The sequence below is a fragment of the Triticum aestivum genome, chromosome 6B (assembly GCF_018294505.1).
Source record: "Triticum aestivum cultivar Chinese Spring chromosome 6B, IWGSC CS RefSeq v2.1, whole genome shotgun sequence".
Lineage (NCBI taxonomy): Eukaryota > Viridiplantae > Streptophyta > Magnoliopsida > Poales > Poaceae > Triticum > Triticum aestivum.
Window position 1 is genome coordinate 103,099,340 of NC_057810.1, and position 14,367 is coordinate 103,113,706.

The following is a 14,367-nucleotide window of genomic DNA, read 5'->3' on the forward strand; positions in this document are numbered from 1 at the left end:
TTTTGTACAATATGAGATCATTTAAACAAACTATACCATTCTAAAATGCACCCTTGTGCAAAAAATATAAGAGAAACAAAAAACACAATTATATAAGCTTTGTTCTCATTGGTTCAAACGTCTGTGCCATGGATCGATGACATGACACACATCCATCCATCCATCCATCCCATTTATCTAAAAGAAAAAAGAGAAAAAATAAAAAGAAAACCCTACCCGCAGCCCAACTACCCCAAACCCTAACTCCCATCGATCCCCTCCCTCTCATCCTCTCCCACCGATTCAGATCGTCGCCGCTGCCGCACGTCCTGCCCCTCCCCCTCCCCGCCTCCCAACCCCCTCGTCGCCGCCTCCTCCTTCCTCCAGCACCACCTCTCCAACCTCGCCTCTCGCTTCGCCGCCCCGTGCTCGCCGTGGCGCTCCCATCGAGGCCCCATAGTGCCGCCCAGTCCCTCGCGCTCGGGCTCGACGAGGTCATGCGCGCGCTCACCGGCACGCCCGTCTGCAACTCCAGCAACTAGTTCGTGCTCGTCTCCACTCCCTCAGCCTCCTCTGCTTCCGCTCCAAGGACGCCGACGCCCTCCTCTCCGTCGAAGGTCGCCGAAACCACGACGGCCGGTGTGCCCCTGCGTGAGGAGACAACGACGACCCCGACAAGCCCTCCAAGGCCAGCAAGAAGGCCACCACCAAGGACGACCAGCCGCCCCAGCACCAGCAGCAATACCTCCAAGGTATCGCGCACGCCCCCCCCCCCTCGATCCTGCCCCCTTTGTATATTGCTTGGTCCCGATCGCTCCTTCTGATTCCTCTTCCATGTGCCGTCTCGATCGGGCTGGCAGCCCCATTGCAATCGATCGATCAGATGGCGCAGCAGCCACACTCCCTGCTGCTCAATGGCGGTGGCCTATCTCGGCCATTCAGTTATCAGCCCACCATGGAACAAACACTCCGATCCTACTTTGAGTGATGCATCAGTGTTTGATGCGCAAAGAATAATTGGGCTAGATCTGCGGGTTCATCTTTGTGATTTTTATTACTTAGCAGTGATGCAACTTGTTAGTAGATTCAGAGTTTCCATTTACATTATCTGGGATATACTTGATGTGATTCCAAGTCCAACCAAGTAGTGAATAGTATAACATTTTAATCTGGAATCCCACCTAGCAGTATTCTAGGTGCCTGCCAGTCAACTCATCATATCATATGAGCCCAGAAACACCGACCTGGTCGCACTTGTACTAATTTTCTCAGTTTTTAAGCAAATCGGGAAGAACAGATCTTATTGGCTATAAGCGTGCTTTCTAGTACTTATTAGCTGTGTTGCAACTTGCGAGCAAGTTGTGGGGTTTCTGTACATACTTTGTGGTCCTATGTGTCATGCGATTCTTGGTTCTAATAAGTATTGGCTAGTTCATGTTCATGTTATAATCCTATAAGATAGGGTTGTAGTTGCGAATGCATCTCTGTGGCAATGGATTCTGTCTAAGGCTTTTGCTCTTTGGTGTCACCCTGCCAGTGCATCACTTAGCATAGTCTGTATGTTAAGATGCTCAAAGTGAAGGGCGCGATAAGTTTTTCCTTTACATATGATTGGTTACTGATGATGATAGTGCTTCTGGAATAAATAGGTGGGATCCTCAAGGTCCATTCAAACCATTGCATTTGATGAATCCGACAAGACTATCTTGTATTCGCTCCATACTCTAGACATTTCAGGTACACTTAACATATCTTGCATATGATTGCTTTTTTTGCAGGTTCGTGAAGAGTGCTGATCTGGTTTTGTGAAGGAAGGGCGAGAAGATTATGTGGGGATCAGGTTGTCCATGGCGACCTAGGAGGAGCAGCACCATCTCAGGTTCGTCACTTGCTCCCCCACTTCTCTTATCTTCTTCTTCTCCATCTTCCCATCTAATTCATGCGTTTCTTTGCAGGTTGCTCCGATCTGGTTGTGTGAAGGAACATGCAAGGTCTGCTACTGCTCTTGTGCTCCCTTGAACGATCTGGTGAAGGACAATTTGGTCCATAGGTCGTCCCCCCATGATATCTCTCTCTGCTGCATAGTTAGGTTCAGTTTTTTTTTTGTTCTCTTTCTAGTTTAAGCGTAAGCATATTCCAGTAAGTCTCTATGTATGTGGCTCATGAGTTAGAACATCTAATCTAATTACGGACTGCAGACTTTCTATGTCATGTGCAAACTTGCTTGCATTCAGTTCGAAAAATTTCTGAATTCTCTGGTGTTTGCTTTCACTCAATGATTGTGGTACTGGTAGTCAAATTAGATGCCTCCTTTGCTGTAATTCACTCGTTTCCCTGTCATGGTTTATCTTGAATTTTGGTAGTGTGACAAACACATTAGCAAATCTAAATAACTTTGACATATTTACTCTATTATCTTGCACTGGATTGGCACCTTTCATTACCCTGTACGAATATATCTCAATTCCGCTAACACTCATCCTTGGGTATGATCTTAACCCTTTTGGTTGCATGATACTTCTATATCTGTAGCCTTTAATGAATGGCGGCTGCTACAAATCAGCCGACTGATATCTCAATTCTAGAAATTAGTCGGCTTGCTGGCCGCTCGTTCTGTTTTGACTTCGCGGCGTTTAACCGTTGGATATGCTTGCACACAAGACGACCGCTTCGTCCTCCTTGCCTCGCGACCAAAAGCAGCAGCAAAATCCCCTTGCAACTCACTCCGACCACGGGCACGCGGAAAAGGCTAACCCGAGGACGGCGAGCTCCGGCGAGAAATTCGGAGCGTCCCCCGTAGCCTCGCCTGCTACAGTGCAGCTCCAAGAGCCGCCGGCAATCCCTGCATCACAAGACCAGGAGACACCGGGTGCTGCTCCATGGCAACACCAAAGCACCGCAAAAAAGCTTCAAACGAAGCACAGACGACGCCTCCGGCGGCTTGACTGCAGCTTCGACGGCGCTTCAGTGCAGCCCCAGGCGGCTTTCCATTGCAACTCCGTCAGCGGCGAGCGACGCTTCATTGCAGCTCTGTGCACTGCAGTGCATCACCAGCGGCGAGCGGCGCTCTATTGCAACTCCGTCGGCGGCGAGCGGCGCTTCAGTGCAGCTCCGCGCGCTGCAATGCATCACCAGCGGCGAGCGGCGCTCTATTGCAACTCTTCCGGCGGCGAGCGACGCTCCATTGCAACTCCGTCGGCGGCGAGCGGCGCTCCATTGCAGCTCCGCGTGCTGCACTGCATCACCGGCGGCGAGCGGCGCTCGACTGTACTCCGGCCTTCGTGCTGCGTTGCAACACCGGCGGAGAGCAGCCCAACTTCGGCCTTCGTGCTGCGTTCCAACACAGGCGCCGCCGAGGGTCGCGTTGCAACGACGGCAGCACCGTCGAGTCGTCGGGTCGCAGCACCTGCAGCATCCGAGTCAACGACAAGGGCGGCGTTACTGCGTCACGGCACCGGTGTGTGGATCTTGAGGAGCAGGAGGTGGAGCTTGGGAAGCAGGCCATGGCCGACGGGAGGCCATGGAGAAGGGGATTGAGCTCGTTGGATTTTGACTGGTTCACGTTCCAGCTGAAGAGATAAGGCTGGGTAGCTGGTGGGCAGGCCCGCACCAGGACGCGTGGCGGCCGTAGCGCGCGGCTTAAGGGAGAGAAAGATCATCCGGTAGAAAATAAACGTTTCCCTTAATGAATGCAATGTATGATTGTGATGAGAATTATATGATACCTGTCTGTTTTTATCCTTGATCAGTATCATTTATGGTCTCTGTTCTTATTACTTCTTGTGTCCGTTTAGTGCCTATACATCGTTGTGTTTTGCGGGTCTAGTCCTTCACTATTATAGTTTGAAACTACTTCATAACTCATAATTTGTTTGTCATGATTCGTTGCTTATGAAAATTATTACAAATATGTTGAAAATTGCATAGAAGAATTGTGTGCCATCTCTGCAGCTGTGCTAGATGTGATGTTCCTAAAACTTATTATGGTATCTATACTGTCCTTATGTTGCAGCACTACAGTTATTATTTCTCATTCTTACGTAGACAAGAAAGCTAACTTTGCTCTAGCCTTCTCATCCAAGAATAGAAATAAATAATGGTCGACACATCTTTAAAATGACATGTCAAACTTAATTTTTGAGGCTATGTTGCATTTGTAGTTCTTGCTCTGTTAAATTTGAGGTTGTGCTGCATTTGTAGTTCTTGCTTTGTTAAATCTGAGATTGATGAAAATGGTATATAGAAAGCAAAAAAATTGTTGCCACATAATGATGTTGTATGGTACCCCCGGCAAGTAATATGCTTGAATCAATATGATTTTTCCTGATTATAATTATCTTATAGTATCGTGATGTTGGCAGGTATATGCGAGTCGGCAGTGCAGTGGCAGTCCCTGTGGAATGAGCGCTGGACTACTTCCTTGGCCAGGCGTACCTGTGCAAGCACGAATGGAGCAAAGACTTACTGTTGGCGTTGCCCGCCAAGTTCTCCAGCCCAAGGTGAACCGAGGCTATCTCAAGTGCTTCGTGGTTGGGTTGCGCCCTTTGCTGCTGGTCTCATGAATGGGGTACATTTCTGAAACTGAACTAGCTTGCTATCAGTGGCTATATGATTGGTGATTGGATGTGTGGGCACTCCTGCTTGAGTGCCTATTTTCTTCTTAAGTTGTCATTTTACCAAACATTTGTTGATTGTCGAAATGTTATATTTTGTTCCTGATTAATGATTTTCATCAATAAATTGTTGGTCATGCGAGTCAAGCTTGTGCTCATATATAGCTAGTTTTGGATGTATGTTGATCCAAATGTCCAGAAAAATAGAAACTAACCATGTCAAAAGTTAGAGCACTCTTGATTGCTATATTAGGGCAGCGCTGACCATGTGTTGTTTTTCTTGAAGGAGGTTATTTTTCTTGAAGGAAGGGCAAGGAGGAGGCAACACGTTGGAAGCTGGAGGACCCAGGGACGGATAATATGTGTTGGTCTCGCCATCTACCTGGCCCTTTTGCTGATAAATCCATTGCGCAATGGTAAGCTTCCTGTGGCTCCGCTTTGAACTAGTGAGACATGTTGTATCTGCATGAATTTGGTCCATCTTAATAGTATGGAATGCCTTTACAACAATATATGTGATCCTTCACTAGTTAGTTTCTAGAATGTGAGTCCGTATGGAATCTTTTTTTATATCTTTTTTAATGCGAGTCGGCACCAATCCTTGACTAGTTAGTTTTCGGAATGCATGTAACAGGGCGCCCGTGGAAGGGATGGAAGTTCATATTGCTGTTTGTAATGAAGGTCACAGCCTAATCCTGACTATGGTCATCTAGTGAGTATGGCATATGGTCCATATGACAGGAGCATGTGCCCGGTTTGTGATCGCTATTGACAAGAGCTCCATTCTGAAGATGATTGAAGACAATTGTGGAGTTGTAAAGTACTGTATCCAGCTATCACACTTGTAGAGCTTGTAGCTGACGAAAACTGATATATAAAATATAAATAGGCTGATTGATGGGCTCGGCCCATGCAGCTCATGAAAATTGTCATAAAAAGTATGAATGGGCTGAATTAATGGGCTCGGCCCATGTAATTCATTGAATTGGACCGGGTTGGTTCTTATCCACGCCAGCTTGCCACGCTGGATCCTACGTGGCCTGGGGAGGCTGCCAGAGACCAAAAATTTGGTCATAGAACCAACGACCTTTTATATATCACAAATGAGGTCGCTAATTTCAGTTTACGACGGCCAGATATTGACCATCTGTTCTTGGTCACAAAAAGGTCGCAAATGAAAAGCAATGACCATTCAGCGACCAATAGTGATGGTCGCAAGTTGACATATTTCTTGTAGTGACTGCTAGAGCTACGTCGGTATTTCCCCAAACAGGAAGGATGAAGCAGCACAGCAATGGTAGGTATTTCCCTCAGTGATGAGACCAAGGTTATCGAAGCAGTAGGAGAACCAAGCAACAAAACATAAACAGCACCTGCACACAAATAAACAGATACTCGCAACCCGACGTAAGAGAGGGGTTGTCAAGCCCTCACGGGTAAAGGGATAGATAATTTTGTAGTAGTTTGGATAAATAGATCTCCGGGAACGCGAGATAAAATAAATAACAATAAATTGCAGCAAGGTATTTTTGGGTTTTTGGAAATATAGATCTGAAAATAAAAGCAAAGGAAAACAGATCGCAAAGGCAAATATGATGAGAAGAGACCTGGGGATCATAGGTTTCACTAGTGGCTTTTTCTCGAGAAAAATAGCAATGGTGGGTGAACAAATTACTATTGGGCAATTGATAGAACTTCAAATAATCATGATGATATCCAGGCAATGATCATTATATAGGCATCACGTCCAAGATTAGCAGACCAACTCCTGCCTGCATCTACTACTATTACTCCACACATCGACTACTGTTCAGCATGCATCTAGTGTATTAAGTGTTGGGGAACATAGTAATTTCAAAATATTTCCTACGCACACGCAAGATCATGCGGATGACATAGCAACGAGAGGGGAGAGTGTTGTCCACGTACCCTCTTAGACCGTAAGCGGAAGCATTAGAACAACGCGGTTGATGTAGTCGTACGTCTTCACGGCCCGACCGATCAAGCACCGAAACTACGGCACCTCTGAGTTCTAGCACACGTTCAGCTCGATGACGTCCCTCGAACTCTGATCCAGCCGAGTGTCGAGGGAAGTTCCGTTAGCACGACGGCGTCGTGACGATCTTGATGTTCTACCGTCGCAGGGCTTCGCCTAAGCACCGCCCACTACTAGAAAAACCGCTACTAATGGTGCACCTAATTTGGCCATTAATGGCGCATCACTGGTGCGCCATTACTAGCACGCCATTAGTAATTTTTACTAATGGCGCACCACTGGTGCGCCATTAGTATCTGGTATACTAATGGTGCACCACTGGTGCGCCATTAGTATAGGCCACGGTGCGCCATTAGTATGCCTCCCAGGGCCATGTATACCCAGGTGCTTTGGCATACTAATGGCGCACGACGACGGGATGCGCCATTAGTAACCGCGGCATACTAATGGCGCACTGTCCAGTGATGCGCCATTAGTATGCTTTGTCATACTAATGGCGCACTGTCATGTGATGCGCCCTTAGTATGAATATTAGGTTTTTTTTATTTTTTATTTTCTGTTTTTTGCACAGGTTACAAAATGTATAATTTGACAAAATATAGACAGCACACATCAACAACAGATTCATCGAATACAATAGAAGATTAGTCTTTGAATACAATTCATCATATTAGTCTCCGAATACAATTCATCATATTAGTCTCCGAATTGAAAAGACCGAACAAAGATAGAACATTATATTACAAGTCTCGAGACCGCAAGTAGCGAGTTTGTCTTCACATTACAAGTCGACATCGATCATCTAAACTACCATCATATAGAAGAGAGCTGCGGTCATCACGATGAGCATCATCACGATGAAACTCGTCTTCATCCGGTTCCTCCAACGCTCCCTCCCCTCTCCCGCTAGATAGCGGGCGTATCTAGATTCGGCCTCGGCCCTAGTGGTGTACCCTTTGTAACTATTAACGCTGAATCGGTGAACCTGTCTCCGACACTCCTCCCAGTCATCATAGACTTCGGGAACCTTACCCTTGTACATGACATACGTCCGCATCGCTATGCACTAGCCAAACGAAACGTTAGTATCAATTCACAGACAATACATAAGCAATATATAAGTATGCAACAGAACGATCGGAAGAGAAAAGCAAGACATTAATAGCACCGATTACATCTTAGTTGAACGACTCTCGAAACCAAAGAGACATACTACAAGTTCATTAAAGTTTAATTACAACATGAGCAAATCGATGTTTCAGAACTAGACACAACATCACTGCTTTCGACTCGACTCAAGGGACCGGAGCGTGGATGAAGCCGCCGTCTATTGTGGGAGTCATGAAATAACGGTCGTTGTCAGCCTGCATTTGTAGCATTGTGTCGATGTCATTGTTGGACGGTTGATTGTTGAGGTAGAACTGCCCGGAGGTACGAAGGACATCTTGATGGATGATTTCCGCAAACTCCGACTGGATGCGAAAGAATTCTTGTCGGAGGTCCGCGTCCTGGATTGCCGACACGCTCTTTGCCCAATCTTTGAGTTTACTCGGTAGCAGAAGTTGATGATGGTCCCGTACGATCGCCCGCATGTGATGGATGGCGTAGTAGGCACCCTTCTGACCGCCAGGCGGCTGCTTGACGCAGCAGAACGTCGTATTGTGGGAGAACACGTGCTTGCCGTACTTACGAATAGGCTTGGTGAAGGTGCCTCCAAATTTGGCGTAGCCGGGGAGAACATCATCAAGAACCTTCTTGACATTTGTGTAGTCTACGTTCGACTGACGGTCCGGGTCGAAATACGTGGCCATGGAATATTTGGGGCTTAGGAGGATGAGCGTGCAACGTGTGTCACTGCAGAAAACATGGAATGTTAAAAGAAAAACGATCGAAATGTAAGAATTTATATGTTACGGGCCGGTTGAGGGGAGGACTTACTCGGGAAAGTAAGGCACGAGGAAGTTATCCTTATCTTGGTTTGCCAGAATGACGCCTTCGAGGTAAGAACTCGCGACTTGCCGGTCCCCAGCGCTGCCCAAGATCCTGGCACGCATGTAGAAGGGGTCGACTATCACGATGTCCGGGGTCTTGTCGCGAATGATCCGCATCTCCATACTCAGCGAAAATAGTCGAACGAAGGTGTAGTGCAGCGGATGAAGGTTCAACATAGCGTGGATGTCATCAAAACGCAGGACGATCGTACGCCCGATGGAGTTATCCACAAAGCCCTTGCCCTCTGGCACCTTGGCCGCGAAAACCGGGTATGCCACATCCTTCTCTCTGAGACGCCGCTTCTCCAAAGAAAGAACACTGTCATGCAGACTCCGCATAGCACCGGTTGCAACATTGAGCATATTTGTCGGTAGCATCGCCCTACCCGCCACATGCACCCTCCTCGAGATATCCTGCGGTGAAGGTGGCCCGTCCTGAGCACGGATCGTACTCGGTGCCGGCTGGCTCGCACCCTTCTTAGTCTTTCTTTTGCGTGCCTTCTTCTTCTCCTGTAATGGGACCGAGTTCTGCTCACAGACCGCCTTCTTGAGTGTGTTGCGGCTGATAATATTTCGCACCTCGCCTATCTGAGGCTCGGTGAAGTCCGTAGCTGGAGGCGTCTCCTGAGAGTTGAACGCCAGACGGCGCCTGTTGCAACTTGGCTTCTCCACGGTACCAGCTAGATCGCACACGTCTTTTGTTGGGTTTGGTTCTTGAGAAGGAGGCCCCATGAAGTCACCATCGTACCCATGATCGGCGAAGTACTGATCGACGTTGCCAAATGTATCATCGTCGTCGTCGTCGTCGTTCTGATCCTGTGCCATATGCATGTTTGGATCCAGTGGCATAGGGATGTCCGGCACCGTTGCGGCGGTCTTGCCATGGGGCCGACTTGGCGCCGGCACGACTGGCGGTGTTGTCTTTGGGGTGGTGTCCCCCACCCCCAAACGAATCTGGCTCTTCGGCCAAAGCAGGGGCCAGCTCAGGCAGGCGCTGAGGGTCATCACGTCATCATCGTCGGCCCCGACGGGTCGAATCGGAGGTAACAAGTCGTCGCAGCCTGGCAGCACCCGAACCAGTTGAACCCTAAACAAGTTGGGTGGCATCTGGGTACCGTGGAACAAGGGGTTGCCCGGTTGAACGATTTTTCCCTTGGCGACATCGACCAACTCATTGTTCACGAAGTGGAGGAGAGTGCACGGAACGTCGGCGGCGCCCTGCGAAAACATGTAGGGTGTCAGGGATGCCCAGTCAAAGGCAAGGAGATGAAGTCCTCGGCCGAGAGAGGCTTAATTAGTTACCGTGATGATGGCGTCGAGCTCGGGTAATGTCGACGCACCGCCAACAGCGGGCGTGCAGTTGACGGAGGGGCCGCTTACTACAGAGGTGCCGGCCGGCGTACACCCGGGTGCATTAAGCTCTCGTGCCGGCGTCAGAAACACCAATGCCGCCTCCGCCGGAGGCACCAATGGCCCCGCCATGGTATTATGCGAGTTGCTGGCCGTGAAGCTAGGAATCGGGGGCGGCCCCTATTGGCCGCCCGCAATCCACGCACTCAACCCCGAGATCAAGGTAGGCACAATGGCGTTGATCGTCGCTCAGAGTCGTTGTTCCACTTGCTCTTGGACAATCTCCGGAATCCGCGCCACCTGTGCCTTGAGTTCTTGAACCTCTCGCGCCTGGCTTTCCGAGCTGGTCTTTTTCTCCTTCCGCACACCAGCGGTATAGTATGACCCCCATTTTGTCGACAAGCCTTTGCCGGCCACACGACCAGCTGACGTCGGCTTATTGAGCTTATCCTTGTTCTTCATTACATTCAACCCCCTATTTAGAGTGGTGTCCCAAGGGTTGCTCTTAGTTGACCCCGCGCTACTGCTTTCAGTCGCCTGCAGATGGAATGTGAACCATTTAGAAATTTGGCTTCATTAATTAGAATGCAACCATATGGAGCTAATTACGCGGGGGTGTATTCCTTACCAGAACAAGCTCAAGCTGCCTGGTCTTCGGATCCGTGGTAAGCTCCTTTGTTTTCGGGTCCTTCTTGTACCGGGCCCTGACAAAGTTCCTGGTCTGCTTGTCACCGTATTTATCGAAGAGGGGTGGTAGGCCTTGCTCGGCACGGTCCGCCTCCTCCTTGTCCCATATAGGCTCCGCCACTCTGTAACCGTCGGGACCGAGTGTGTGTTCCCCTATGTTCAGCTCACGCATTTGTTTCCCCCCACTCACTTGATTGGGAGTTTGCGGTGCTCGAGCAATTGATCTTGAAGTCGTTGTAGTCATCTTCGGTGATCGAAGGATTTTTCTCCTTGATCTTCTGATAACTCTCACCTTTCTCGATCATTCTCTTCACATTGCTTTTCCAAGTAGACAGGGCCTTGCTCATCTTCGTGAGGGCAGCATTGTTCACTTTATTCCCTTTGAGGCTTGTGTTTGCAAATTCAGCGGGGAACTTGTATCGTTCGTGCAGCTTCGTGAAGAGGAGGAAGCGCAAATTCCCTCTGTCAGGATGCCTCAGGTTCTCGGTGTTGATCGAGACGGTGCTCCGGACAATGCACCCGAGCTGAAGTGAGTACCCCTTGACTATTCGTTCGGGCGCCGTTGGATTCCCGTTGGAGTCCTCTTCAGTAACTTCCTCCTTGAGGGTGCGGAGCATGGTCGGGCGCCGGTCCTTCCGTTGCCTCTTCGGTTGGCTGCCATATGTGCGTGCGCCGCCATCATCAGTGGTGGCATCCTCGGCGGCACCATCAGTGGTGGCATCAGTGTGGTCATCCTCGGCGGCACCATCCGTGGTATCAGGATCGGTGGGGAAGGCAGCGGCCTCATACAAGTGAGGTTGTTCCTCCATCTCCTGGGACAACTCCCACAATGCCTTGCCGCCCGAACCCCCGGCCTCATCGTTGTGGGCCATGTTTCTCTCTAAATAGAAACAAAGTTTGGTCAAAAAGTTGGTTATTGTCAAGGAACAAGATCATGGTCTCATCATTTAGGGTTTGTCGACACAGAGGCATCCTAAAATCTAAGCTTTTATCATTGAGGGTTTTTCGACGCCGAGGCACCCTAAAAGCCTAAGCTTTCATCATTTTGGTTTTTATCGACACCGAGGCACCCTAAAAGCCATGCATTAGTCACAAGTACGCCGGGGCACTTGATCCTACTTAATTAACTACTACGATACCCCGGCCCATGCATTAGTCACAAGTACCCCATATGTCCTATTTTTAGCAAAGTCATGCTAAAATTCACAGAAAATTTCAGCATGACCTTTGCTGAAAATAGGACATATGGAGTACCCGAATTTGCCGGAACGGAAGTTAATCGACATTCCGGCAAACTCAAGGGCCTCTCGGGGTACCTGCAAAATCATTATCCCAGGTGGACATGGATGCAATGTCACATGTCACATGGATCCCACACCCACAGGAGCTGGTGAAGCTTCATGTGTATTTCACGAAAACCAGCCTGACTAAAGAGCTTTATGTAGAAAACAAATCACTCCACCAGCTCACACAGGATCATCCCTCTAAGCAATTACTCAAAATGGGCACTAGCAGCAAAATGAACATTTTACAATCTGAACTTTTTTTTGTCATCTATGTGCTCATTTAACTTTGATCCAAATAGTATCAAAGTTCTTAGAAACAAGCAGCTCTGCTAACAAAGAACAGTAAAAATGGGGCTTGCCTTAAGATGGGAAGTAAAGTTGCAAAAACTATCACAAAGAACAGTAAAAATGGAACATAGCTCAGCATTTGTATTGATAGGAACAAACATAAAATCAAACCATGGGCATCTACTAGGTAGACCAACATAAAATTTTGACTGGAGTTACATAAGGGGAAATTGATGTGATGAATGGCAGTTTGGGAGCTGAGCTGATCATGTACATCCATGTATTCTAATTCTACAGTAAGATGGCATTGCTGTTGGTACCAATTTATTTGTTCACAAAGATACATTTTTGGTAATGCATAGACAACATCACCTTTTATTTATCATGGTTGGTTATGTTCCATAATTATATCAGCCTAGAGTGTCTTATTAGATATCAGACTGAATTGTAATGCACCCATTCTAAAACTTTAAGTGAAAATAACCCTTGGTGTTTGATATGCATAACAATGAAAGATGTTGGTTCACATCTTTTACTGATAGTTTGGTGGTTTTATTTTTCTAGCCCACCGTCAATCACTTGGTAACCATGACAGAGAAACCGCGGGGCAAATAGTGTGAGTAGCTAATAAGGGCTCAAAAAAAGACTTTAAATATGTCTGATGATCTAATGGATTGGTATCTATCATCTGCTACCAACATGTATTTTTTTTGAGAGAGATGGACTACCAACGTGTATTATGCTATTTAATTAAAGCTCATGCCATGCTTATCTTACATCAGATTTATTTATTCTAAGCTATAATTATTTGCCAGTTGCTTGGCAGTACGTACTAGACATTGTGGCATCATGCATGCTGCGTGAGGTGAGGTGAGAGCTCAACTACCATGGGCATCAAACATAAAATTTTGACTGGAGTAACAGAGGCATAAAAGTAGAAATTACAGGTATAGATTGCTCTGTTCAACAAACTTCCTAGTAGTCCAACAATGTTTCTGAATCTGAACTTTTTTAGTTAACAGAACCTGAACCTAAACATGTTCAGTTAACAGAACCTGGACTTTTCAATCTGGCCATGACAGGGGACGAACTAGCCGCATACCTTGCTGCGAGAGCTGGAATCGACGATGTCGACGACAGGTTGAGGACGAGGATGGCCGCCTTCTCCGCTCGTTCACACGCCGGCCGCGCTTCCGCTCCCTGGTTCGGGGCGGCGGGGCGACGGACGGTGGTGTCGGGGCGGCGGGGCGACGGTGGTGTCGGGGCGGCGTCGAGGGCGGCGGGGCGACGGTGGTGTCGGGGCGGCGCTGGGGCGGCGGGGCGACGGTGGCGTCGGGGCGGCGTCGAGGGCGGAGGGGTGACGGTGGTGTCGGGTAGGCGCTGGGGCGGCGGGGCGACGGTGGCGTCGAGGGCGGCGGGGCGACGGACGGTGTCGGGGCGGGGCGACGGTGGCGTCGAGGGCGGCGGGGCGACGGTAGTGTCGGGGCGGGGCGACGGTGGCGTCGAGGGCGGCGGGGCGACGGACGGTGTCGGGGCGGGGCGACGGTGGCGTCGAGGGCGGCGGGGCGACGGTAGTGTCGGGGCAGGGCGACGGTGGCGTCGGGAGAGGAGATCGGGGAAGGGGATCGCGGGCGAGGGCGAGCGAGAGAGAGGGGATCGGTACGAAAGTAGGGGCGGCACAATACTAATGGCGCACCACCCCTCGGTGCGCCATAAGTACATACATGCTAATGGCGCACCTCACCCTGGTGCGCCATTAGTATTTTTTTCCTGCTCGAGCCAACAGTTATCTACCACCTGACCTGATACACGTCAAGTCTTCTCTACTAGCTCGACTGGTCAGCAGCTAGTTCTCACACCAGGAGGTCCTGGGTTCGATTCCCAGGCTCCACAATTTTTTTATGCATTTAAAATGTTGTTTGATACTTATTTGTGTTTAAATATGTTCAAACTTGTTTAAATCATCACAGTAATATTTTTTTTATAAGATAGTAATAATTTTTTTAAAAATATCATCAAACAGTAATGCCGGTGGAGCGGGGGAGGGTGCGGGGGGTGCGGGGGGTCGGCGGCGGCAGTTGAGTAGGGGAGGGGTGCGGGGGGTCGGCGGCGGTCAGCGGTTGAGTAGGGGAGGGGTGCGGGGGGTCGGCGGCGGCGATTGAGTAGGGGAGGGGTGC

The 14,367-nt window shown here is 49.0% G+C and overlaps 1 long non-coding RNA gene across 1 annotated transcript; it reads left to right on the top strand.

The window, feature by feature from the left end:
• The first annotated feature begins 332 nt into the window (after nucleotides 1–332).
• On the top strand, nucleotides 333–2,169 carry LOC123133671 (uncharacterized). Its single transcript, XR_006465343.1, has 3 exons — nucleotides 333–731; nucleotides 1,758–1,858; nucleotides 1,935–2,169. It is a non-coding gene; the product is annotated as an uncharacterized lncRNA (long non-coding RNA).
• The last annotated feature ends 12,198 nt before the right edge of the window (nucleotides 2,170–14,367 follow it).